The 23,745-nt window shown below is 38.1% G+C and overlaps 59 pseudogenes; all 59 read right to left on the bottom strand.

Annotated features, from left to right (window-relative positions):
• Positions 1 to 155: 155 nt before the first annotated feature.
• LOC124345993 lies at positions 156 to 274 on the bottom strand (annotated as a pseudogene).
• Positions 275 to 558: 284 nt separating this feature from the next.
• On the bottom strand, positions 559 to 677 carry LOC124345992 (annotated as a pseudogene).
• A 284-nt stretch (positions 678 to 961) lies between these two features.
• Positions 962 to 1,080, bottom strand: LOC124346423 (annotated as a pseudogene).
• Positions 1,081 to 1,364: 284 nt separating this feature from the next.
• LOC124345935 lies at positions 1,365 to 1,483 on the bottom strand (annotated as a pseudogene).
• A 284-nt stretch (positions 1,484 to 1,767) lies between these two features.
• On the bottom strand, positions 1,768 to 1,886 carry LOC124345934 (annotated as a pseudogene).
• A 284-nt stretch (positions 1,887 to 2,170) lies between these two features.
• Positions 2,171 to 2,289, bottom strand: LOC124345991 (annotated as a pseudogene).
• Positions 2,290 to 2,573: 284 nt separating this feature from the next.
• Positions 2,574 to 2,692, bottom strand: LOC124345868 (annotated as a pseudogene).
• A 284-nt stretch (positions 2,693 to 2,976) lies between these two features.
• Positions 2,977 to 3,095, bottom strand: LOC124345990 (annotated as a pseudogene).
• A 284-nt stretch (positions 3,096 to 3,379) lies between these two features.
• LOC124345867 lies at positions 3,380 to 3,498 on the bottom strand (annotated as a pseudogene).
• A 284-nt stretch (positions 3,499 to 3,782) lies between these two features.
• Positions 3,783 to 3,901, bottom strand: LOC124345989 (annotated as a pseudogene).
• A 284-nt stretch (positions 3,902 to 4,185) lies between these two features.
• LOC124345866 lies at positions 4,186 to 4,304 on the bottom strand (annotated as a pseudogene).
• Positions 4,305 to 4,588: 284 nt separating this feature from the next.
• Positions 4,589 to 4,707, bottom strand: LOC124345987 (annotated as a pseudogene).
• A 284-nt stretch (positions 4,708 to 4,991) lies between these two features.
• LOC124345986 lies at positions 4,992 to 5,110 on the bottom strand (annotated as a pseudogene).
• A 284-nt stretch (positions 5,111 to 5,394) lies between these two features.
• Positions 5,395 to 5,513, bottom strand: LOC124346422 (annotated as a pseudogene).
• A 284-nt stretch (positions 5,514 to 5,797) lies between these two features.
• Positions 5,798 to 5,916, bottom strand: LOC124345933 (annotated as a pseudogene).
• A 284-nt stretch (positions 5,917 to 6,200) lies between these two features.
• Positions 6,201 to 6,319, bottom strand: LOC124345102 (annotated as a pseudogene).
• A 284-nt stretch (positions 6,320 to 6,603) lies between these two features.
• On the bottom strand, positions 6,604 to 6,722 carry LOC124345985 (annotated as a pseudogene).
• A 284-nt stretch (positions 6,723 to 7,006) lies between these two features.
• LOC124345865 lies at positions 7,007 to 7,125 on the bottom strand (annotated as a pseudogene).
• A 284-nt stretch (positions 7,126 to 7,409) lies between these two features.
• Positions 7,410 to 7,528, bottom strand: LOC124345984 (annotated as a pseudogene).
• A 284-nt stretch (positions 7,529 to 7,812) lies between these two features.
• Positions 7,813 to 7,931, bottom strand: LOC124345983 (annotated as a pseudogene).
• A 284-nt stretch (positions 7,932 to 8,215) lies between these two features.
• On the bottom strand, positions 8,216 to 8,334 carry LOC124346421 (annotated as a pseudogene).
• A 284-nt stretch (positions 8,335 to 8,618) lies between these two features.
• On the bottom strand, positions 8,619 to 8,737 carry LOC124345932 (annotated as a pseudogene).
• Positions 8,738 to 9,021: 284 nt separating this feature from the next.
• On the bottom strand, positions 9,022 to 9,140 carry LOC124345101 (annotated as a pseudogene).
• A 284-nt stretch (positions 9,141 to 9,424) lies between these two features.
• On the bottom strand, positions 9,425 to 9,543 carry LOC124346007 (annotated as a pseudogene).
• A 284-nt stretch (positions 9,544 to 9,827) lies between these two features.
• Positions 9,828 to 9,946, bottom strand: LOC124345931 (annotated as a pseudogene).
• A 284-nt stretch (positions 9,947 to 10,230) lies between these two features.
• LOC124345100 lies at positions 10,231 to 10,349 on the bottom strand (annotated as a pseudogene).
• A 284-nt stretch (positions 10,350 to 10,633) lies between these two features.
• On the bottom strand, positions 10,634 to 10,752 carry LOC124346006 (annotated as a pseudogene).
• Positions 10,753 to 11,036: 284 nt separating this feature from the next.
• Positions 11,037 to 11,155, bottom strand: LOC124345982 (annotated as a pseudogene).
• Positions 11,156 to 11,439: 284 nt separating this feature from the next.
• LOC124345513 lies at positions 11,440 to 11,558 on the bottom strand (annotated as a pseudogene).
• Positions 11,559 to 11,842: 284 nt separating this feature from the next.
• LOC124346420 lies at positions 11,843 to 11,961 on the bottom strand (annotated as a pseudogene).
• Positions 11,962 to 12,245: 284 nt separating this feature from the next.
• On the bottom strand, positions 12,246 to 12,364 carry LOC124346002 (annotated as a pseudogene).
• A 284-nt stretch (positions 12,365 to 12,648) lies between these two features.
• LOC124345829 lies at positions 12,649 to 12,767 on the bottom strand (annotated as a pseudogene).
• A 284-nt stretch (positions 12,768 to 13,051) lies between these two features.
• Positions 13,052 to 13,170, bottom strand: LOC124345098 (annotated as a pseudogene).
• A 284-nt stretch (positions 13,171 to 13,454) lies between these two features.
• On the bottom strand, positions 13,455 to 13,573 carry LOC124346030 (annotated as a pseudogene).
• A 284-nt stretch (positions 13,574 to 13,857) lies between these two features.
• LOC124345864 lies at positions 13,858 to 13,976 on the bottom strand (annotated as a pseudogene).
• A 284-nt stretch (positions 13,977 to 14,260) lies between these two features.
• On the bottom strand, positions 14,261 to 14,379 carry LOC124344879 (annotated as a pseudogene).
• Positions 14,380 to 14,663: 284 nt separating this feature from the next.
• On the bottom strand, positions 14,664 to 14,782 carry LOC124346419 (annotated as a pseudogene).
• Positions 14,783 to 15,065: 283 nt separating this feature from the next.
• On the bottom strand, positions 15,066 to 15,184 carry LOC124344878 (annotated as a pseudogene).
• A 284-nt stretch (positions 15,185 to 15,468) lies between these two features.
• LOC124344757 lies at positions 15,469 to 15,587 on the bottom strand (annotated as a pseudogene).
• A 284-nt stretch (positions 15,588 to 15,871) lies between these two features.
• On the bottom strand, positions 15,872 to 15,990 carry LOC124344847 (annotated as a pseudogene).
• A 284-nt stretch (positions 15,991 to 16,274) lies between these two features.
• On the bottom strand, positions 16,275 to 16,393 carry LOC124345606 (annotated as a pseudogene).
• Positions 16,394 to 16,677: 284 nt separating this feature from the next.
• LOC124345097 lies at positions 16,678 to 16,796 on the bottom strand (annotated as a pseudogene).
• Positions 16,797 to 17,080: 284 nt separating this feature from the next.
• On the bottom strand, positions 17,081 to 17,199 carry LOC124345605 (annotated as a pseudogene).
• A 284-nt stretch (positions 17,200 to 17,483) lies between these two features.
• Positions 17,484 to 17,602, bottom strand: LOC124345096 (annotated as a pseudogene).
• Positions 17,603 to 17,886: 284 nt separating this feature from the next.
• Positions 17,887 to 18,005, bottom strand: LOC124345095 (annotated as a pseudogene).
• Positions 18,006 to 18,289: 284 nt separating this feature from the next.
• On the bottom strand, positions 18,290 to 18,408 carry LOC124345647 (annotated as a pseudogene).
• Positions 18,409 to 18,692: 284 nt separating this feature from the next.
• Positions 18,693 to 18,811, bottom strand: LOC124345094 (annotated as a pseudogene).
• Positions 18,812 to 19,095: 284 nt separating this feature from the next.
• On the bottom strand, positions 19,096 to 19,214 carry LOC124345430 (annotated as a pseudogene).
• Positions 19,215 to 19,498: 284 nt separating this feature from the next.
• LOC124345093 lies at positions 19,499 to 19,617 on the bottom strand (annotated as a pseudogene).
• A 284-nt stretch (positions 19,618 to 19,901) lies between these two features.
• LOC124345427 lies at positions 19,902 to 20,020 on the bottom strand (annotated as a pseudogene).
• A 284-nt stretch (positions 20,021 to 20,304) lies between these two features.
• On the bottom strand, positions 20,305 to 20,423 carry LOC124345092 (annotated as a pseudogene).
• A 284-nt stretch (positions 20,424 to 20,707) lies between these two features.
• On the bottom strand, positions 20,708 to 20,826 carry LOC124345581 (annotated as a pseudogene).
• Positions 20,827 to 21,110: 284 nt separating this feature from the next.
• On the bottom strand, positions 21,111 to 21,229 carry LOC124345090 (annotated as a pseudogene).
• Positions 21,230 to 21,513: 284 nt separating this feature from the next.
• On the bottom strand, positions 21,514 to 21,632 carry LOC124345089 (annotated as a pseudogene).
• Positions 21,633 to 21,916: 284 nt separating this feature from the next.
• On the bottom strand, positions 21,917 to 22,035 carry LOC124345579 (annotated as a pseudogene).
• Positions 22,036 to 22,318: 283 nt separating this feature from the next.
• Positions 22,319 to 22,437, bottom strand: LOC124345426 (annotated as a pseudogene).
• A 284-nt stretch (positions 22,438 to 22,721) lies between these two features.
• Positions 22,722 to 22,840, bottom strand: LOC124345425 (annotated as a pseudogene).
• A 283-nt stretch (positions 22,841 to 23,123) lies between these two features.
• LOC124345088 lies at positions 23,124 to 23,242 on the bottom strand (annotated as a pseudogene).
• A 284-nt stretch (positions 23,243 to 23,526) lies between these two features.
• On the bottom strand, positions 23,527 to 23,645 carry LOC124345577 (annotated as a pseudogene).
• Between the last annotated feature and the right edge of the window lie 100 nt (positions 23,646 to 23,745).

The following is a 23,745-nucleotide window of genomic DNA, read 5'->3' as shown; positions in this document are numbered from 1 at the left end:
AAAAACTCTCAATGGAATTCATCCAGAATCATTCCTATAGATGAATTGAACCTATCCCTGTGTCATTGAAATTTTTGATCGACGAATTTGGACTGGTAACCATCGTGATTGAAAAAAAATTTCAAGAAATTTGTTATTGAAAACAAACTATTCATCGCCAACGACATTCCGTATTCCCAAGCGGTCACCCTTCCAAGTGCTAACGGGACTCGACGTAACTTAACTTCTGGGAGCTGACGAGACCAGGTGCGTTCTATGTGATATGGCCGTTGACATTCAAAAATGAAAATTTACCCTCCCAGTCCAAATGGATGAATAGAAAATCACTTCAAAGTGATTGAAATGTTTGTTCATTGAATTTGGACTGGTAACCATCGCGAATAAAAAAACGCGATAAACTTTGAAAAACTCTCAATGGAATTCATCCAGAATCATTCCTATAGATGAATTGAACCTATCCCTGTGTCATTGAAATTTTTGATCGACGAATTTGGACTGGTAACCATCGTGATTGAAAAAAAATTTCAAGAAATTTGTTATTGAAAACAAACTATTCATCGCCAACGACATTCCGTATTCCCAAGCGGTCACCCTTCCAAGTGCTAACGGGACTCGACGTAACTTAACTTCTGGGAGCTGACGAGACCAGGTGCGTTCTATGTGATATGGCCGTTGACATTCAAAAATGAAAATTTACCCTCCCAGTCCAAATGGATGAATAGAAAATCACTTCAAAGTGATTGAAATGTTTGTTCATTGAATTTGGACTGGTAACCATCGCGAATAAAAAAACGCGATAAACTTTGAAAAACTCTCAATGGAATTCATCCAGAATCATTCCTATAGATGAATTGAACCTATCCCTGTGTCATTGAAATTTTTGATCGACGAATTTGGACTGGTAACCATCGTGATTGAAAAAAAATTTCACGAAATTTGTTATTGAAAACAAACTATTCATCGCCAACGACATCCCGTATTCCCAAGCGGTCACCCTTCCAAGTACTAACGGGACTCGACGTAACTTAACTTCTGGGAGCTGACGAGACCAGGTGCGTTCTACGTGATATGGCCGTTGACATTCAAAAATGAAAATTTACCCTCCCAGTCCCAATGGATGAATAGAAAATTACTTCAAAGTGATTGGAATGTTTGTTCATTGAATTCGGACTGGGAATCATCGCGATTAAAAAAACGCGATAAACTTTGAAAAACTCTCAATGGAATTCATCCAGAATCATTCCTATAGATGAATTGAACCCATCCCTGTGTCATTGAAATTTTTGATCTACGAATTTGGACTGGTAACCATCGTGATTGAAAAAAAATTTCAAGAAATTTGTTATTGAAAACAAACTATTCATCGCCAACGACATTCCGTATTCCCAAGCGGTCACCCTTCCAAGTGCTAACAGGACTCGACGTAACTTAACTTCTGGGAGCTGACGAGACCAGGTGCGTTCTACGTGATATGGCCGTTGACATTCAAAAATGAAAATTTACCCTCCCAGTCCCAATGGATGAATAGAAAATCACTTCAAAGTGATTGAAATGTTTGTTCATTGAATTTGGACTGGTAACCATCGCGAATAAAAAAACGCGATAAACTTTGAAAAACTCTCAATGGAATTCATCCAGAATCATTCCTATAGATGAATTGAACCTATCCCTGTGTCATTGAAATTTTTGATCTACGAATTTGGACTGGTAACCATCGTGATTGAAAAAAAATTTCAAGAAATTTGTTATTGAAAACAAACTATTCATCGCCAACGACATTCCGTATTCCCAAGCGGTCACCCTTCCAAGTGCTAACAGGACTCGACGTAACTTAACTTCTGGGAGCTGACGAGACCAGGTGCGTTCTACGTGATATGGCCGTTGACATTCAAAAATGAAAATTTACCCTCCCAGTCCCAATGGATGAATAGAAAATCACTTCAAAGTGATTGAAATGTTTGTTCATTGAATTTGGACTGGTAACCATCGCGAATAAAAAAACGCGATAAACTTTGAAAAACTCTCAATGGAATTCATCCAGAATCATTCCTATAGATGAATTGAACCTATCCCTGTGTCATTGAAATTTTTGATCTACGAATTTGGACTGGTAACCATCGTGATTGAAAAAAAATTTCAAGAAATTTGTTATTGAAAACAAACTATTCATCGCCAACGACATTCCGTATTCCCAAGCGGTCACCCTTCCAAGTGCTAACGGGACTCGACGTAACTTAACTTCTGGGAGCTGACGAGACCAGGTGCGTTCTATGTGATATGGCCGTTGACATTCAAAAATGAAAATTTACCCTCCCAGTCCAAATGGATGAATAGAAAATCACTTCAAAGTGATTGAAATGTTTGTTCATTGAATTTGGACTGGTAACCATCGCGAATAAAAAAACGCGATAAACTTTGAAAAACTCTCAATGGAATTCATCCAGAATCATTCCTATAGATGAATTGAACCTATCCCTGTGTCATTGAAATTTTTGATCGACGAATTTGGACTGGTAACCATCGTGATTGAAAAAAAATTTCAAGAAATTTGTTATTGAAAACAAACTATTCATCGCCAACGACATTCCGTATTCCCAAGCGGTCACCCTTCCAAGTGCTAACGGGACTCGACGTAACTTAACTTCTGGGAGCTGACGAGACCAGGTGCGTTCTACGTGATATGGCCGTTGACATTCAAAAATGAAAATTTACCCTCCCAGTCCCAATGGATGAATAGAAAATCACTTCAAAGTGATTGAAATGTTTGTTCATTGAATTTGGACTGGTAACCATCGCGAATAAAAAAACGCGATAAACTTTGAAAAACTCTCAATGGAATTCATCCAGAATCATTCCTATAGATGAATTGAACCTATCCCTGTGTCATTGAAATTTTTGATCTACGAATTTGGACTGGTAACCATCGTGATTGAAAAAAAATTTCAAGAAATTTGTTATTGAAAACAAACTATTCATCGCCAACGACATTCCGTATTCCCAAGCGGTCACCCTTCCAAGTGCTAACGGGACTCGACGTAACTTAACTTCTGGGAGCTGACGAGACCAGGTGCGTTCTATGTGATATGGCCGTTGACATTCAAAAATGAAAATTTACCCTCCCAGTCCAAATGGATGAATAGAAAATCACTTCAAAGTGATTGAAATGTTTGTTCATTGAATTTGGACTGGTAACCATCGCGAATAAAAAAACGCGATAAACTTTGAAAAACTCTCAATGGAATTCATCCAGAATCATTCCTATAGATGAATTGAACCTATCCCTGTGTCATTGAAATTTTTGATCGACGAATTTGGACTGGTAACCATCGTGATTGAAAAAAAATTTCAAGAAATTTGTTATTGAAAACAAACTATTCATCGCCAACGACATTCCGTATTCCCAAGCGGTCACCCTTCCAAGTGCTAACGGGACTCGACGTAACTTAACTTCTGGGAGCTGACGAGACCAGGTGCGTTCTACGTGATATGGCCGTTGACATTCAAAAATGAAAATTTACCCTCCCAGTCCCAATGGATGAATAGAAAATCACTTCAAAGTGATTGAAATGTTTGTTCATTGAATTTGGACTGGTAACCATCGCGAATAAAAAAACGCGATAAACTTTGAAAAACTCTCAATGGAATTCATCCAGAATCATTCCTATAGATGAATTGAACCTATCCCTGTGTCATTGAAATTTTTGATCTACGAATTTGGACTGGTAACCATCGTGATTGAAAAAAAATTTCAAGAAATTTGTTATTGAAAACAAACTATTCATCGCCAACGACATTCCGTATTCCCAAGCGGTCACCCTTCCAAGTGCTAACGGGACTCGACGTAACTTAACTTCTGGGAGCTGACGAGACCAGGTGCGTTCTATGTGATATGGCCGTTGACATTCAAAAATGAAAATTTACCCTCCCAGTCCAAATGGATGAATAGAAAATCACTTCAAAGTGATTGAAATGTTTGTTCATTGAATTTGGACTGGTAACCATCGCGAATAAAAAAACGCGATAAACTTTGAAAAACTCTCAATGGAATTCATCCAGAATCATTCCTATAGATGAATTGAACCTATCCCTGTGTCATTGAAATTTTTGATCGACGAATTTGGACTGGTAACCATCGTGATTGAAAAAAAATTTCAAGAAATTTGTTATTGAAAACAAACTATTCATCGCCAACGACATTCCGTATTCCCAAGCGGTCACCCTTCCAAGTGCTAACGGGACTCGACGTAACTTAACTTCTGGGAGCTGACGAGACCAGGTGCGTTCTACGTGATATGGCCGTTGACATTCAAAAATGAAAATTTACCCTCCCAGTCCCAATGGATGAATAGAAAATCACTTCAAAGTGATTGAAATGTTTGTTCATTGAATTTGGACTGGTAACCATCGCGAATAAAAAAACGCGATAAACTTTGAAAAACTCTCAATGGAATTCATCCAGAATCATTCCTATAGATGAATTGAACCTATCCCTGTGTCATTGAAATTTTTGATCTACGAATTTGGACTGGTAACCATCGTGATTGAAAAAAAATTTCAAGAAATTTGTTATTGAAAACAAACTATTCATCGCCAACGACATTCCGTATTCCCAAGCGGTCACCCTTCCAAGTGCTAACGGGACTCGACGTAACTTAACTTCTGGGAGCTGACGAGACCAGGTGCGTTCTATGTGATATGGCCGTTGACATTCAAAAATGAAAATTTACCCTCCCAGTCCAAATGGATGAATAGAAAATCACTTCAAAGTGATTGAAATGTTTGTTCATTGAATTTGGACTGGTAACCATCGCGATTAAAAAAACGCGATAAACTTTGAAAAACTCTCAATGGAATTCATCCAGAATCATTCCTATAGATGAATTGAACCTATCCCTGTGTCATTGAAATTTTTGATCGACGAATTTGGACTGGTAACCATCGTGATTGAAAAAAAATTTCAAGAAATTTGTTATTGAAAACAAACTATTCATCGCCAACGACATTCCGTATTCCCAAGCGGTCACCCTTCCAAGTGCTAACGGGACTCGACGTAACTTAACTTCTGGGAGCTGACGAGACCAGGTGCGTTCTATGTGATATGGCCGTTGACATTCAAAAATGAAAATTTACCCTCCCAGTCCAAATGGATGAATAGAAAATCACTTCAAAGTGATTGAAATGTTTGTTCATTGAATTTGGACTGGTAACCATCGCGAATAAAAAAACGCGATAAACTTTGAAAAACTCTCAATGGAATTCATCCAGAATCATTCCTATAGATGAATTGAACCTATCCCTGTGTCATTGAAATTTTTGATCGACGAATTTGGACTGGTAACCATCGTGATTGAAAAAAAATTTCAAGAAATTTGTTATTGAAAACAAACTATTCATCGCCAACGACATCCCGTATTCCCAAGCGGTCACCCTTCCAAGTACTAACGGGACTCGACGTAACTTAACTTCTGGGAGCTGACGAGACCAGGTGCGTTCTACGTGATATGGCCGTTGACATTCAAAAATGAAAATTTACCCTCCCAGTCCCAATGGATGAATAGAAAATTACTTCAAAGTGATTGGAATGTTTGTTCATTGAATTCGGACTGGGAATCATCGCGATTAAAAAAACGCGATAAACTTTGAAAAACTCTCAATGGAATTCATCCAGAATCATTCCTATAGATGAATTGAACCCATCCCTGTGTCATTGAAATTTTTGATCTACGAATTTGGACTGGTAACCATCGTGATTGAAAAAAAATTTCAAGAAATTTGTTATTGAAAACAAACTATTCATCGCCAACGACATTCCGTATTCCCAAGCGGTCACCCTTCCAAGTGCTAACAGGACTCGACGTAACTTAACTTCTGGGAGCTGACGAGACCAGGTGCGTTCTACGTGATATGGCCGTTGACATTCAAAAATTAAAATTTACCCTCCCAGTCCCAATGGATGAATAGAAAATCACTTCAAAGTGATAGAAATGTTTGTTCATTGAATTCGGACTGGTAACCATCGCGAATGAAAAAACGCGATAAAATTTGAAAAACTCTCAATGGAATTCATCCAGAATCATTCCTATAGATGAATTGAACCTATCCCTGTGTCATTGAAATTTTTGATCTACGAATTTGGACTGGTAACCATCGTGATTGAAAAAAAATTTAAAGAAATTTGTTATTGAAAACAAACTATTCATCGCCAACGACATTCCGTATTCCCAAGCGGTCACCCTTCCAAGTACTAACGGGACTCGACGTAACTTAACTTCTGGGAGCTGACGAGACCAGGTGCGTTCTACGTGATATGGCCGTTGACATTCAAAAATGAAAATTTACCCTCCCAGTCCCAATGGATGAATAGAAAATCACTTCAAAGTGATTGAAATGTTTGTTCATTGAATTCGGACTGGTAACCATCGCGAATAAAAAAACGCGATAAACTTTGAAAAACTCTCAATGGAATTCATCCAGAATCATTCCTATAGATGAATTGAACCTATCCCTGTGTCATTGAAATTTTTGATCTACGAATTTGGACTGGTAACCATCGTGATTGAAAAAAAATTTCAAGAAATTTGTTATTGAAAACAAACTATTCATCGCCAACGACATTCCGTATTCCCAAGCGGTCACCCTTCCAAGTGCTAACGGGACTCGACGTAACTTAACTTCTGGGAGCTGACGAGACCAGGTGCGTTCTATGTGATATGGCCGTTGACATTCAAAAATGAAAATTTACCCTCCCAGTCCAAATGGATGAATAGAAAATCACTTCAAAGTGATTGAAATGTTTGTTCATTGAATTTGGACTGGTAACCATCGCGAATAAAAAAACGCGATAAACTTTGAAAAACTCTCAATGGAATTCATCCAGAATCATTCCTATAGATGAATTGAACCTATCCCTGTGTCATTGAAATTTTTGATCGACGAATTTGGACTGGTAACCATCGTGATTGAAAAAAAATTTCAAGAAATTTGTTATTGAAAACAAACTATTCATCGCCAACGACATTCCGTATTCCCAAGCGGTCACCCTTCCAAGTGCTAACGGGACTCGACGTAACTTAACTTCTGGGAGCTGACGAGACCAGGTGCGTTCTACGTGATATGGCCGTTGACATTCAAAAATGAAAATTTACCCTCCCAGTCCCAATGGATGAATAGAAAATCACTTCAAAGTGATTGAAATGTTTGTTCATTGAATTTGGACTGGTAACCATCGCGAATAAAAAAACGCGATAAACTTTGAAAAACTCTCAATGGAATTCATCCAGAATCATTCCTATAGATGAATTGAACCTATCCCTGTGTCATTGAAATTTTTGATCTACGAATTTGGACTGGTAACCATCGTGATTGAAAAAAAATTTCAAGAAATTTGTTATTGAAAACAAACTATTCATCGCCAACGACATTCCGTATTCCCAAGCGGTCACCCTTCCAAGTGCTAACGGGACTCGACGTAACTTAACTTCTGGGAGCTGACGAGACCAGGTGCGTTCTATGTGATATGGCCGTTGACATTCAAAAATGAAAATTTACCCTCCCAGTCCAAATGGATGAATAGAAAATCACTTCAAAGTGATTGAAATGTTTGTTCATTGAATTTGGACTGGTAACCATCGCGATTAAAAAAACGCGATAAACTTTGAAAAACTCTCAATGGAATTCATCCAGAATCATTCCTATAGATGAATTGAACCTATCCCTGTGTCATTGAAATTTTTGATCGACGAATTTGGACTGGTAACCATCGTGATTGAAAAAAAATTTCAAGAAATTTGTTATTGAAAACAAACTATTCATCGCCAACGACATTCCGTATTCCCAAGCGGTCACCCTTCCAAGTGCTAACGGGACTCGACGTAACTTAACTTCTGGGAGCTGACGAGACCAGGTGCGTTCTATGTGATATGGCCGTTGACATTCAAAAATGAAAATTTACCCTCCCAGTCCAAATGGATGAATAGAAAATCACTTCAAAGTGATTGAAATGTTTGTTCATTGAATTTGGACTGGTAACCATCGCGAATAAAAAAACGCGATAAACTTTGAAAAACTCTCAATGGAATTCATCCAGAATCATTCCTATAGATGAATTGAACCTATCCCTGTGTCATTGAAATTTTTGATCGACGAATTTGGACTGGTAACCATCGTGATTGAAAAAAAATTTCAAGAAATTTGTTATTGAAAACAAACTATTCATCGCCAACGACATCCCGTATTCCCAAGCGGTCACCCTTCCAAGTACTAACGGGACTCGACGTAACTTAACTTCTGGGAGCTGACGAGACCAGGTGCGTTCTACGTGATATGGCCGTTGACATTCAAAAATGAAAATTTACCCTCCCAGTCCCAATGGATGAATAGAAAATTACTTCAAAGTGATTGGAATGTTTGTTCATTGAATTCGGACTGGGAATCATCGCGATTAAAAAAACGCGATAAACTTTGAAAAACTCTCAATGGAATTCATCCAGAATCATTCCTATAGATGAATTGAACCCATCCCTGTGTCATTGAAATTTTTGATCTACGAATTTGGACTGGTAACCATCGTGATTGAAAAAAAATTTCAAGAAATTTGTTATTGAAAACAAACTATTCATCGCCAACGACATTCCGTATTCCCAAGCGGTCACCCTTCCAAGTGCTAACAGGACTCGACGTAACTTAACTTCTGGGAGCTGACGAGACCAGGTGCGTTCTACGTGATATGGCCGTTGACATTCAAAAATTAAAATTTACCCTCCCAGTCCCAATGGATGAATAGAAAATCACTTCAAAGTGATAGAAATGTTTGTTCATTGAATTCGGACTGGTAACCATCGCGAATGAAAAAACGCGATAAAATTTGAAAAACTCTCAATGGAATTCATCCAGAATCATTCCTATAGATGAATTGAACCTATCCCTGTGTCATTGAAATTTTTGATCTACGAATTTGGACTGGTAACCATCGTGATTGAAAAAAAATTTAAAGAAATTTGTTATTGAAAACAAACTATTCATCGCCAACGACATTCCGTATTCCCAAGCGGTCACCCTTCCAAGTACTAACGGGACTCGACGTAACTTAACTTCTGGGAGCTGACGAGACCAGGTGCGTTCTACGTGATATGGCCGTTGACATTCAAAAATGAAAATTTACCCTCCCAGTCCCAATGGATGAATAGAAAATCACTTCAAAGTGATTGAAATGTTTGTTCATTGAATTCGGACTGGTAACCATCGCGAATAAAAAAACGCGATAAACTTTGAAAAACTCTCAATGGAATTCATCCAGAATCATTCCTATAGATGAATTGAACCTATCCCTGTGTCATTGAAATTTTTGATCTACGAATTTGGACTGGTAACCATCGTGATTGAAAAAAAATTTCAAGAAATTTGTTATTGAAAACAAACTATTCATCGCCAACGACATACCGTATTCCCAAGCGGTCACCCTTCCAAGTGCTAACGGGACTCGACGTAACTTAACTTCTGGGAGCTGACGAGACCAGGTGCGTTCTATGTGATATGGCCGTTGACATTCAAAAATGAAAATTTACCCTCCCAGTCCCAATGGATGAATAGAAAATCACTTCAAAGTGATAGAAATGTTTGTTCAAAGAATTTGGACTGGTAACCATCGCGAATAAAAAAACGCGATAAACTTTGAAAAACTCTCAATGGAATTCATCCAGAATCATTCCTATAGATGAATTGAACCTATCCCTGTGTCATTGAAATTTTTGATCTACGAATTTGGACTGGTAACCATCGTGATTGAAAAAAAATTTCAAGAAATTTGTTATTGAAAACAAACTATTCATCGCCAACGACATTCCGTATTCCCAAGCGGTCACCCTTCCAAGTGCTAACAGGACTCGACGTAACTTAACTTCTGGGAGCTGACGAGACCAGGTGCGTTCTACGTGATATGGCCGTTGACATTCAAAAATTAAAATTTACCCTCCCAGTCCCAATGGATGAATAGAAAATCACTTCAAAGTGATAGAAATGTTTGTTCATTGAATTCGGACTGGTAACCATCGCGAATGAAAAAACGCGATAAAATTTGAAAAACTCTCAATGGAATTCATCCAGAATCATTCCTATAGATGAATTGAACCTATCCCTGTGTCATTGAAATTTTTGATCTACGAATTTGGACTGGTAACCATCGTGATTGAAAAAAAATTTAAAGAAATTTGTTATTGAAAACAAACTATTCATCGCCAACGACATTCCGTATTCCCAAGCGGTCACCCTTCCAAGTACTAACGGGACTCGACGTAACTTAACTTCTGGGAGCTGACGAGACCAGGTGCGTTCTACGTGATATGGCCGTTGACATTCAAAAATGAAAATTTACCCTCCCAGTCCCAATGGATGAATAGAAAATCACTTCAAAGTGATTGAAATGTTTGTTCATTGAATTCGGACTGGTAACCATCGCGAATAAAAAAACGCGATAAACTTTGAAAAACTCTCAATGGAATTCATCCAGAATCATTCCTATAGATGAATTGAACCTATCCCTGTGTCATTGAAATTTTTGATCTACGAATTTGGACTGGTAACCATCGTGATTGAAAAAAAATTTCAAGAAATTTGTTATTGAAAACAAACTATTCATCGCCAACGACATACCGTATTCCCAAGCGGTCACCCTTCCAAGTGCTAACGGGACTCGACGTAACTTAACTTCTGGGAGCTGACGAGACCAGGTGCGTTCTATGTGATATGGCCGTTGACATTCAAAAATGAAAATTTACCCTCCCAGTCCCAATGGATGAATAGAAAATCACTTCAAAGTGATAGAAATGTTTGTTCAAAGAATTTGGACTGGTAACCATCGCGAATAAAAAAACGCGATAAACTTTGAAAAACTCTCAATGGAATTCATCCAGAATCATTCCTATAGATGAATTGAACCTATCCCTGTGTCATTGAAATTTTTGATCTACGAATTTGGACTGGTAACCATCGTGATTGAAAAAAAATTTCAAGAAATTTGTTATTGAAAACAAACTATTCATCGCCAACGACATTCCGTATTCCCAAGCGGTCACCCTTCCAAGTGCTAACGGGACTCGACGTAACTTAACTTCTGGGAGCTGACGAGACCAGGTGCGTTCTATGTGATATGGCCGTTGACATTCAAAAATGAAAATTTACCCTCCCAGTCCCAATGGATGAATAGAAAATCACTTCAAAGTGATAGAAATGTTTGTTCAAAGAATTTGGACTGGTAACCATCGCGAATAAAAAAACGCGATAAACTTTGAAAAACTCTCAATGGAATTCATCCAGAATCATTCCTATAGATGAATTGAACCTATCCCTGTGTCATTGAAATGTTTGATCTACGAATTTGGACTGGTAACCATTGTGATTGAAAAAAAATTTCAAGAAATTTGTTATTGAAAACAAACTATTCATCGCCAACGACATTCCGTATTCCCAAGCGGTCACCCTTCCAAGTACTAACGGGACTCGACGTAACTTAACTTCTGGGAGCTGACGAGACCAGGTACGTTCTACGTGATATGGCCGTTGACATTCAAAAATGAAAATTTACCCTCCCAGTCCCAATGGATGAATAGAAAATCACTTCAAAGTGATTGAAATGTTTGTTCATTGAATTTGGACTGGTAACCATCGCGAATAAAAAAACGCGATAAACTTTGAAAAACTCTCAATGGAATTCATCCAGAATCATTCCTATAGATGAATTGAACCTATCCCTGTGTCATTGAAATTTTTGATCGACGAATTTGGACTGGTAACCATCGTGATTGAAAAAAAATTTCAAGAAATTTGTTATTGAAAACAAACTATTCATCGCCAACGACATCCCGTATTCCCAAGCGGTCACCCTTCCAAGTACTAACGGGACTCGACGTAACTTAACTTCTGGGAGCTGACGAGACCAGGTGCGTTCTACGTGATATGGCCGTTGACATTCAAAAATGAAAATTTACCCTCCTAGTCCCAATGGATGAATAGAAAATTACTTCAAAGTGATTGGAATGTTTGTTCATTGAATTCGGACTGGGAATCATCGCGATTAAAAAAACGCGATAAACTTTGAAAAACTCTCAATGGAATTCATCCAGAATCATTCCTATAGATGAATTGAACCTATCCCTGTGTCATTGAAATTTTTGATCTACGAATTCGGACTGGTAACCATCGTGATTGAAAAAAAATTTCAAGAAATTTGTTATTGAAAACAAACTATTCATCGCCAACGACATTCCGTATTCCCAAGCGGTCACCCTTCCAAGTGCTAACGGGACTCGACGTAACTTAACTTCTGGGAGCTGACGAGACCAGGTGCGTTCTACGAGATGTGGCCGTTGACATTCAAAAATGAAAATTTACCCTCCCAGTCCCAATGGATGAATAGAAAATCACTTCAAAGTGATTGAAATGTTTGTTCATTGAATTCGGACTGGTAACCATCGCGAATAAAAAAACGCGATAAACTTTGAAAAACTCTCAATGGAATTCATCCAGAATCATTCCTATAGATGAATTGAACCCATCCCTGTGTCATTGAAATTTTTGATCTACGAATTTGGACTGGTAACCATCGTGATTGAAAAAAAATTTCAAGAAATTTGTTATTGAAAACAAACTATTCATCGCCAACGACATTCCGTATTCCCAAGCGGTCACCCTTCCAAGTACTAACGGGACTCGACGTAACTTAACTTCTGGGAGCTGACGAGACCAGGTGCGTTCTACGTTATATGGCCGTTGACATTCAAAAATGAAAATTTACCCTCCCAGTCCCAATGGATGAATAGAAAATTACTTCAAAGTGATTGGAATGTTTGTTCATTGAATTCGGACTGGGAATCATCGCGATTAAAAAAACGCGATAAACTTTGAAAAACTCTCAATGGAATTCATCCAGAATCATTCCTATAGATGAATTGAACCTATCCCTGTGTCATTGAAATTTTTGATCTACGAATTTGGACTGGTAACCATCGTGATTGAAAAAAAATTTCAAGAAATTTGTTATTGAAAACAAACTATTCATCGCCAACGACATTCCGTATTCCCAAGCGGTCACCCTTCCAAGTACTAACGGGACTCGACGTAACTTAACTTCTGGGAGCTGACGAGACCAGGTGCGTTCTACGTGATATGGCCGTTGACATTGAAAAATGAAAATTTACCCTCCCAGTCCCAATGGATGAATAGAAAATCACTTCAAAGTGATTGAAATGTTTGTTCATTGAATTCGGACTGGTAACCATCGCGAATGAAAAAACGCGATAAAATTTGAAAAACTCTCAATGGAATTCATCCAGAATCATTCCTATAGATGAATTGAACCTATCCCTGTGTCATTGAAATTTTTGATCGACGACTTTGGACTGGTAACCATCGTGATTGAAAAAAAATTTCAAGAAATTTGTTATTGAAAACAAACTATTCATCGCCAACGACATTCCGTATTCCCAAGCGGTCACCCTTCCAAGTGCTAACGGGACTCGACATAACTTAACTTCTGGGAGCTGACGAGACCAGGTGCGTTCTACGTGATGTGGCCGTTGACATTCAAAAATGAAAATTTACCCTCCCAGTCCCAATGGATGAATAGAAAATCACTTCAAAGTGATTGAAATGTTTGTTCATTGAATTCGGACTGGTAACCATCGCGAATAAAAAAACGCGATAAACTTTGAAAAACTCTCAATGGAATTCATCCAGAATCATTCCTATAGATGAATTGAACCTTCTCCTGTGTCATTGAAATTTTTGATCTACGAATTTGGACTGGTAACCATCGTGATTGAAAAAAAATTTCAAGAAATTTGTTATTGAAAACAAACTATTCATCGCCAACGACATTCCGTATTCCCAAGCGGTCACCCTTCCAAGTGCTAACGGGACTCGACGTAACTTAACTTCTGGGAGCTGACGAGACCAGGTGCGTTCTACGTGATATGGCCGTTGACATTCAAAAATGAAAATTTACCCTCCCAGTCCCAATGGATGAATAGAAAATCACTTCAAAGTGATTGAAATGTTTGTTCATTGAATTCGGACTGGTAACCATCGCGAATAAAAAAACGCGATAAACTTTGAAAAACTCTCAATGGAATTCATCCAGAATCATTCCTATAGATGAATTGAACCTATCCCTGTGTCATTGAAATTTTTGATCTACAAATTTGGACTGGTAACCATCGTGATTGAAAAAAAATTTCAAGAAATTTGTTATTGAAAACAAACTATTCATCGCCAACGACATCCCGTATTCCCAAGCGGTCACCCTTCCAAGTACTAACGGGACTCGACGTAACTTAACTTCTGGGAGCTGACGAGATCAGGTGCGTTCTACGTGATATGGCCGTTGACATTCAAAAATGAAAATTTACCCTCCCAGTCCCAATGGATAAATAGAAAATTACTTCAAAGTGATTGAAATGTTTGTTCATTGAATTCGGACTGGTAATCATCGCGAATAAAAAAACGCGATAAACTTTGAAAAACTCTCAATGGAATTCATCCAGAATCATTCCTGTAGATGAATTGAACCTACTCCTGTGTCATTGAAATTTTTGATCTACGAATTTGGACTGGTAACCATCGTGATTGAAAAAAAATTTCAAGAAATTTGTTATTGAAAACAAACTATTCATCGCCAACGACATCCCGTATTCCCAAGCGGTCACCCTTCCAAGTACTAACGGGACTCGACGTAACTTAACTTCTGGGAGCTGACGAGACCAGGTGCGTTCTACGTGATATGGCCGTTGACATTCAAAAATGAAAATTTACCCTCCCAGTCCCAATGGATAAAAGAAAATTACTTCAAAGTGATTGAAATGTTTGTTCATTGAATTCGGACTGGTAACCATCGCGAATAAAAAAACGCGATAAACTTTGAAAAACTCTCAATGGAATTCATCCAGAATCATTCCTATAGATGAATTGAACCTATCCCTGTGTCATTGAAATTTTTGATCTACGAATTTGGACTGGTTACCATCGTGATTGAAAAAAAATTTCAAGAAATTTGTTATTGAAAACAAACTATTCATCGCCAACGACATCCCGTATTCCCAAGCGGTCACCCTTCCAAGTACTAACGGGACTCGACGTAACTTAACTTCTGGGAGCTGACGAGATCAGGTGCGTTCTACGTGATATGGCCGTTGACATTCAAAAATGAAAATTTACCCTCCCAGTCCCAATGGATAAATAGAAAATTACTTCAAAGTGATTGAAATGTTTGTTCATTGAATTCGGACTGGTAATCATCGCGAATAAAAAAACGCGATAAACTTTGAAAAACTCTCAATGGAATTCATCCAGAATCATTCCTATAGATGAATTGAACCTATCCCTGTGTCATTGAAATTTTTGATCTACGAATTTGGACTGGTAACCATCGTGATTGAAAAAAAATTTCAAGAAATTTGTTATTGAAAACAAACTATTCATCGCCAACGACATCCCGTATTCCCAAGCGGTCACCCTTCCAAGTACTAACGGGACTCGACGTAACTTAACTTCTGGGAGCTGACGAGATCAGGTGCGTTTTACGTGATATGGCCGTTGACATTCAAAAATGAAAATTTACCCTCCCAGTCCCAATGGATAAATAGAAAATTACTTCAAAGTGATTGAAATGTTTGTTCATTGAATTCGGACTGGTAATCATCGCGAATAAAAAAACGCGATAAACTTTGAAAAACTCTCAATGGAATTCATCCAGAATCATTCCTATAGATGAATTGAACCTATCCCTGTGTCATTGAAATTTTTGATCTACGAATTTGGACTGGTAACCATCGTGATTGAAAAAAAATTTCAAGAAATTTGTTATTGAAAACAAACTATTCATCGCCAACGACATCCCGTATTCCCAAGCGGTCACCCTTCCAAGTACTAACGGGACTCGACGTAACTTAACTTCTGGGAGCTGACAAGACCAGGTGCGTTCTACGTGATATGGCCGTTGACATTCAAAAATGAAAATTTACCCTCCCAGTCCCAATGGATGAATAGAAAATCACTTCAAAGTGATAGAAATGTTTGTTCATTGAATTTGGACTGGTAACCATCGCGAATAAAAAAACGCGATAAACTTTGAAAAACTCTCAATGGAATTCATCCAGAATCATTCCTATAGATGAATTGAACCTATCCCTGTGTCATTGAAATTTTTGATCTACGAATTTGGACTGGTAACCATCGTGATTGAAAAAAAATTTCAAGAAATTTGTTATTGAAAACAAACTATTCATCGCCAACGACATTCCGTATTCCCAAGCGGCCACCCTTCCAAGTACTAACGGGACTCGACGTAACTTAACTTCTGGGAGCTGACGAGACCAGGTGCGTTCTACGTGATATGGCCGTTGACATTCAAAAATGAAAATTTACCCTCTCAGTCCCAATGGATGAATAGAAAATCACTTCAAAGTGATTGAAATGTTTGTTCATTGAATTCGGACTGGTAACCATCGCGAATAAAAAAACGCGATAAACTTTGAAAAACTCTCAATGGAATTCATCCAGAATCATTCCTATAGATGAATTGAACCTATCCCTGTGTCATTGAAATTTTTGATCGACGAATTTGGACTGGTAACCATCGTGATTGAAAAAAAATTTCAAGAAATTTGTTATTGAAAACAAACTATTCATCGCCAACGACATTCCGTATTCCCAAGCGGTCACCCTTCCAAGTACTAACGGGACTCGACGTAACTTAACTTCTGGGAGCTGACGAGACCAGGTGCGTTCTACGTGATATGGCCGTTGACATTCAAAAATGAAAATTTACCCTCCCAGTCCCAATGGATGAATAGAAAATCACTTCAAAGTGATAGAAATGTTTGTTCATTGAATTTGGACTGGTAACCATCGCGAATAAAAAAACGCGATAAACTTTGAAAAACTCTCAATGGAATTCATCCAGAATCATTCCTATAGATGAATTGAACCTATCCCTGTGTCATTGAAATTTTTGATCTACGAATTTGGACTGGTAACCATCGTGATTGAAAAAAAATTTCAAGAAATTTGTTATTGAAAACAAACTATTCATCGCCAACGACATTCCGTATTCCCAAGCGGCCACCCTTCCAAGTACTAACGGGACTCGACGTAACTTAACTTCTGGGAGCTGACGAGACCAGGTGCGTTCTACGTGATATGGCCGTTGACATTCAAAAATGAAAATTTACCCTCTCAGTCCCAATGGATGAATAGAAAATCACTTCAAAGTGATTGAAATGTTTGTTCATTGAATTCGGACTGGTAACCATCGCGAATAAAAAAACGCGATAAACTTTGAAAAACTCTCAATGGAATTCATCCAGAATCATTCCTATAGATGAATTGAACCTATCCCTGTGTCATTGAAATTTTTGATCGACGAATTTGGACTGGTAACCATCGTGATTGAAAAAAAATTTCAAGAAATTTGTTATTGAAAACAAACTATTCATCGCCAACGACATTCCGTATTCCCAAGCGGTCACCCTTCCAAGTACTAACGGGACTCGACGTAACTTAACTTCTGGGAGCTGACGAGACCAGGTGCGTTCTACGTGATATGGCCGTTGACATTCAAAAATGAAAATTTACCCTCCCAGTCCCAATGGATGAATAGAAAATCACTTCAAAGTGATAGAAATGTTTGTTCATTGAATTTGGACTGGTAACCATCGCGAATAAAAAAACGCGATAAACTTTGAAAAACTCTCAATGGAATTCATCCAGAATCATTCCTATAGATGAATTGAACCTATCCCTGTGTCATTGAAATTTTTGATCTACGAATTTGGACTGGTAACCATCGTGATTGAAAAAAAATTTCAAGAAATTTGTTATTGAAAACAAACTATTCATCGCCAACGACATTCCGTATTCCCAAGCGGTCACCCTTCCAAGTACTAACGGGACTCGACGTAACTTAACTTCTGGGAGCTGACGAGACCAGGTGCGTTCTACGTGATATGGCCGTTGACATTCAAAAATGAAAATTTACCCTCTCAGTCCCAATGGATGAATAGAAAATCACTTCAAAGTGATTGAAATGTTTGTTCATTGAATTCGGACTGGTAACCATCGCGAATAAAAAAACGCGATAAACTTTGAAAAACTCTCAATGGAATTCATCCAGAATCATTCCTATAGATGAATTGAACCTATCCCTGTGTCATTGAAATTTTTGATCGACGAATTTGGACTGGTAACCATCGTGATTGAAAAAAAATTTCAAGAAATTTGTTATTGAAAACAAACTATTCATCGCCAACGACATTCCGTATTCCCAAGCGGTCAACCTTCCAAGTACTAACGGGACTCGACGTAACTTAACTTCTGGGAGCTGACGAGACCAGGTGCGTTCTACGTGATATGGCCGTTGACATTCAAAAATTAAAATTTACCCTCCCAGTCCCAATGGATGAATAGAAAATCACTTCAAAGTGATTGAAATGTTTGTTCATTGAATTCGGACTGGTAACCATCGCGAATAAAAAAACGCGATAAACTTTGAAAAACTCTCAATGGAATTCATCCAGAATCATTCCTATAGATGAATTGAACCTATCCCTGTGTCATTGAAATTTTTGATCGACGAATTTGGACTGGTAACCATTGTGATTGAAAAAAAATTTCAAGAAATTTGTTATTGAAAACAAACTATTCATCGCCAACGACATTCCGTATTCCCAAGCGGTCACCCTTCCAAGTACTAACGGGACTCGACGTAACTTAACTTCTGGGAGCTGACGAGACCAGGTGCGTTCTACGTGATATGGCCGTTGACATTCAAAAATTAAAATTTACCCTCCCAGTCCCAATGGATGAATAGAAAATCACTTCAAAGTGATTGAAATGTTTGTTCATTGAATTCGGACTGGTAACCATCGCGAATAAAAAAACGCGATAAACTTTGAAAAACTCTCAATGGAATTCATCCAGAATCATTCCTATAGATGAATTGAACCTATCCCTGTGTCATTGAAATTTTTGATCGACGAATTTGGACTGGTAACCATCGTGATTGAAAAAAAATTTCAAGAAATTTGTTATTGAAAACAAACTATTCATCGCCAACGACATTCCATATTCCCAAGCGGTCACCCTTCCAAGTACTAACGGGACTCGACGTAACTTAACTTCTGGGAGCTGACGAGACCAGGTGCGTTCTACGTGATATGGCCGTTGACATTCAAAAATGAAAATTTACCCTCTCAGTCCCAATGGATGAATAGAAAATCACTTCAAAGTGATTGAAATGTTTGTTCATTGAATTCGGACTGGTAACCATCGCGAATAAAAAAACGCGATAAACTTTGAAAAACTCTCAATGGAATTCATCCAGAATCATTCCTATAGATGAATTGAACCTATCCCTGTGTCATTGAAATTTTTGATCGACGAATTTGGACTGGTAACCATCGTGATTGAAAAAAAATTTCAAGAAATTTGTTATTGAAAACAAACTATTCATCGCCAACGACATTCCGTATTCCCAAGCGGTCACCCTTCCAAGTACTAACGGGACTCGACGTAACTTAACTTCTGGGAGCTGACGAGACCAGGTGCGTTCTACGTGATATGGCCGTTGACATTCAAAAATGAAAATTTACCCTCCCAGTCCCAATGGATGAATAGAAAATCACTTCAAAGTGATTGAAATGTTTGTTCATTGAATTCGGACTGGTAACCATCGCGAATAAAAAAACGCGATAAACTTTGAAAAACTCTCAATGGAATTCATCCAGAATCATTCCTATAGATGAATTGAACCTATCCCTGTGTCATTGAAATTTTTGATCGACGAATTTGGACTGGTAACCATCGTGATTGAAAAAAAATTTCAAGAAATTTGTTATTGAAAACAAACTATTCATCGCCAACGACATTCCATATTCCCAAGCGGTCACCCTTCCAAGTACTAACGGGACTCGACGTAACTTAACTTCTGGGAGCTGACGAGACCAGGTGCGTTCTACGTGATATGGCCGTTGACATTCAAAAATGAAAATTTACCCTCTCAGTCCCAATGGATGAATAGAAAATCACTTCAAAGTGATTGAAATGTTTGTTCATTGAATTCGGACTGGTAACCATCGCGAATAAAAAAACGCGATAAACTTTGAAAAACTCTCAATGGAATTCATCCAGAATCATTCCTATAGATGAATTGAACCTATCCCTGTGTCATTGAAATTTTTGATCGACGAATTTGGACTGGTAACCATCGTGATTGAAAAAAAATTTCAAGAAATTTGTTATTGAAAACAAACTATTCATCGCCAACGACATTCCGTATTCCCAAGCGGTCACCCTTCCAAGTACTAACGGGACTCGACGTAACTTAACTTCTGGGAGCTGACGAGACCAGGTGCGTTCTACGTGATATGGCCGTTGACATTCAAAAATGAAAATTTACCCTCCCAGTCCCAATGGATGAATAGAAAATCACTTCAAAGTGATAGAAATGTTTGTTCATTGAATTTGGACTGGTAACCATCGCGAATAAAAAAACGCAATAAACTTTGAAAAACTCTCAATGGAATTCATCCAGAATTATTCCTATAGATGAATTGAACCTATCCCTGTGTCATTGAAATTTTTGATCTACAAATTTGGACTGGTAACCATCGTGATTGAAAAAAAATTTCAAGAAATTTGTTATTGAAAACAAACTATTCATCGCCAACGACATTCCGTATTCCCAAGCGGTCACCCTTCCAAGTACTAACGGGACTCGACGTAACTTAACTTCTGGGAGCTGACGAGACCAGGTGAGTTCTACGTGATATGGCCGTTGACATTCAAAAATGAAAATTTACCCTCCCAGTCCCAATGGATGAATAGAAAATCACTTCAAAGTGATTGAAATGTTTGTTCATTGAATTCGGACTGGTAACCATCGCGAATAAAAAAACGCGATAAACTTTGAAAAACTCTCAATGGAATTCATCCAGAATCATTCCTATAGATGAATTGAACCTATCCCTGTGTCATTGAAATTTTTGATCGACGAATTTGGACTGGTAACCATCGTGATTGAAAAAAAATTTCAAGAAATTTGTTATTGAAAACAAACTATTCATCGCCAACGACATTCCGTATTCCCAAGCGGTCACCCTTCCAAGTACTAACGGGACTCGACGTAACTTAACTTCTGGGAGCTGACGAGACCAGGTGCGTTCTACGTGATATGGCCGTTGACATTCAAAAATGAAAATTTACCCTCCCAGTCCCAATGGATGAATAGAAAATCACTTCAAAGTGATTGAAATGTTTGTTCATTGAATTCGGACTGGTAACCATCGCGAATAAAAAAACGCGATAAACTTTGAAAAACTCTCAATGGAATTCATCCAGAATCATTCCTATAGATGAATTGAACCTATCCCTGTGTCATTGAAATTTTTGATCGACGAATTTGGACTGGTAACCATCGTGATTGAAAAAAAATTTCAAGAAATTTGTTATTGAAAACAAACTATTCATCGCCAACGACATTCCGTATTCCCAAGCGGTCACCCTTCCAAGTACTAACGGGACTCGACGTAACTTAACTTCTGGGAGCTGACGAGACCAGGTGCGTTCTACGTGATATGGCCGTTGACATTCAAAAATGAAAATTTACCCTCCCAGTCCCAATGGATGAATAGAAAATCACTTCAAAGTGATAGAAATGTTTGTTCATTGAATTTGGACTGGTAACCATCGCGAATAAAAAAACGCAATAAACTTTGAAAAACTCTCAATGGAATTCATCCAGAATTATTCCTATAGATGAATTGAACCTATCCCTGTGTCATTGAAATTTTTGATCTACAAATTTGGACTGGTAACCATCGTGATTGAAAAAAAATTTCAAGAAATTTGTTATTGAAAACAAACTATTCATCGCCAACGACATTCCGTATTCCCAAGCGGTCACCCTTCCAAGTACTAACGGGACTCGACGTAACTTAACTTCTGGGAGCTGACGAGACCAGGTGAGTTCTACGTGATATGGCCGTTGACATTCAAAAATGAAAATTTACCCTCCCAGTCCCAATGGATGAATAGAAAATCACTTCAAAGTGATTGAAATGTTTGTTCATTGAATTCGGACTGGTAACCATCGCGAATAAAAAACGCGATAAACTTTGAAAAACTCTCAATGGAATTCATCCAGAATCATTCCTATAGATGAATTGAACCTATCCCTGTGTCATTGAAATTTTTGATCGACGAATTTGGACTGGTAACCATCGTGATTGAAAAAAAATTTCAAGAAATTTGTTATTGAAAACAAACTATTCATCGCCAACGACATTCCATATTCCCAAGCGGTCACCCTTCCAAGTACTAACGGGACTCGACGTAACTTAACTTCTGGGAGCTGACGAGACCAGGTGCGTTCTACGTGATATGGCCGTTGACATTCAAAAATGAAAATTTACCCTCCCAGTCCCAATGGATGAATAGAAAATCACTTCAAAGTGATTGCAATGTTTGTTCATTGAATTCGGACTGGTAACCATCGCGAATAAAAAAACGCGATAAACTTTGAAAAACTCTCAATGGAATTCATCCAGAATCATTCCTATAGATGAATTGAACCTATCCCTGTGTCATTGAAATTTTTGATCGACGAATTTGGACTGGTAACCATCGTGATTGAAAAAAAATTTCAAGAAATTTGTTATTGAAAACAAACTATTCATCGCCAACGACATTCCATATTCCCAAGCGGTCACCCTTCCAAGTACTAACGGGACTCGACGTAACTTAACTTCTGGGAGCTGACGAGACCAGGTGCGTTCTACGTGATATGGCCGTTGACATTCAAAAATGAAAATTTACCCTCCCAGTCCCAATGGATGAATAGAAAATCACTTCAAAGTGATTGAAATGTTTGTTCATTGAATTCGGACTGGTAACCATCGCGAATAAAAAAACGCGATAAACTTTGAAAAACTCTCAATGGAATTCATCCAGAATCATTCCTATAGATGAATTGGACCTATCCCTGTGTCATTGAAATTTTTGATCGACGAATTTGGACTGGTAACCATCGTGATTGAAAAAAAAATCAAGAAATTTGTTATTGAAAACAAACTATTCATCGCCAACGACATTCCGTATTCCCAAGCGGTCACCCTTCCAAGTACTAACGGGACTCGACGTAACTTAACTTCTGGGAGCTGACGAGACCAGGTGCGTTCTACGTGATATGGCCGTTGACATTCAAAAATGAAAATTTACCCTCCCAGTCCCAATGGATGAATAGAAAATCACTTCAAAGTGATAGAAATGTTTGTTCATTGAATTTGGACTGGTAACCATCGCGAATAAAAAAACGCAATAAACTTTGAAAAACTCTCAATGGAATTCATCCAGAATTATTCCTATAGATGAATTGAACCTATCCCTGTGTCATTGAAATTTTTGATCTACAAATTTGGACTGGTAACCATCGTGATTGAAAAAAAATTTCAAGAAATTTGTTATTGAAAACAAACTATTCATCGCCAACGACATTCCGTATTCCCAAGCGGTCACCCTTCCAAGTACTAACGGGACTCGACGTAACTTAACTTCTGGGAGCTGACGAGACCAGGTGAGTTCTACGTGATATGGCCGTTGACATTCAAAAATGAAAATTTACCCTCCCAGTCCCAATGGATGAATAGAAAATCACTTCAAAGTGATTGAAATGTTTGTTCATTGAATTCGGACTGGTAACCA

The sequence above is a fragment of the Daphnia pulicaria genome, chromosome 6 (assembly GCF_021234035.1).
Source record: "Daphnia pulicaria isolate SC F1-1A chromosome 6, SC_F0-13Bv2, whole genome shotgun sequence".
Classification (NCBI taxonomy): domain Eukaryota; kingdom Metazoa; phylum Arthropoda; class Branchiopoda; order Diplostraca; family Daphniidae; genus Daphnia; species Daphnia pulicaria.
This window is presented reverse-complemented; position numbering and strand designations above follow the sequence as displayed.